The 758-nt window shown below is 62.0% G+C and overlaps 1 pseudogene; it reads left to right on the top strand.

Annotated features, from left to right (window-relative positions):
- The window catches only part of LOC116547249, a 715-nt pseudogene extending 256 nt beyond the window's left edge, over positions 1 to 459 (top strand).
- Positions 460 to 758: the final 299 nt, after the last annotated feature.

The following is a 758-nucleotide window of genomic DNA, read 5'->3' as shown; positions in this document are numbered from 1 at the left end:
ATGACCCACAGCCTGAGGAGCAGCAGGGTTTGCAGCAGCTGGACTGGGAGCAGCAGGGCTTACAGCAACTAGACTTGGAGCCCCCACAGGAGCCACAGCCCCCCTTGGAGCCCCCACAGGAGCCACAGCCCCCCTTAGAGCCCCCACAGGAGCCACAGCCCCCCTTAAATCCCCCACAAGAGCCACAGCTGGAGCAGGAACAGGCTGGCACACAGCAGCACACGGGCTTGCAGCAGCAGATGGGCACACAGCAGCTGGAGCCACAGCCCCCACAGCCGGAGCCACAGCCCCCACAGCTGGAGCCACAGCCCCCACAGCCGGAGCCACAGCCTCCAGAGCAGCCACAGCAGCCCATGTTTCTGGTGGGTTGAGGGTGGAGAAGGTAGAGGAGCAGGTGAGAGGGAGGGGCAATGTGGAGCTCCCTGAGCCTGGACCATTTATATCCCTGTCCAGGGTCAGGTGTGAGGCTGGGTACACAGTCACTTCCTGGTTCCTGCTTGTGCTACTTGTCCTGGTATTCCCTTCTGCCTTGCGTTTGATAAATAACTCCTGTGCCAGGTCTGTGATGGAAGCTGCCACTCAGCAAGCACCAGCAGGTGTCCCGCGGTGAGTTCCCCTTTCCAGGTGACGAAGAGGAAGCAATGATCAGGCAGGCTCGCTCAGACACCTTGGTCTTGCCGGGGGTGATTTTGAGCCCAGGGCTCCTGGCTTGCTCCCGGGCAGGGTCCGCTGCGGGAGCCACGTGTGTTGCTTGGGAC

This window comes from Sapajus apella, unplaced genomic scaffold (assembly GCF_009761245.1).
Source record: "Sapajus apella isolate SASKATOON/1434 unplaced genomic scaffold, GSC_monkey_1.0 scaffold2494, whole genome shotgun sequence".
NCBI classification, from domain to species: domain Eukaryota; kingdom Metazoa; phylum Chordata; class Mammalia; order Primates; family Cebidae; genus Sapajus; species Sapajus apella.
This window is presented reverse-complemented; position numbering and strand designations above follow the sequence as displayed.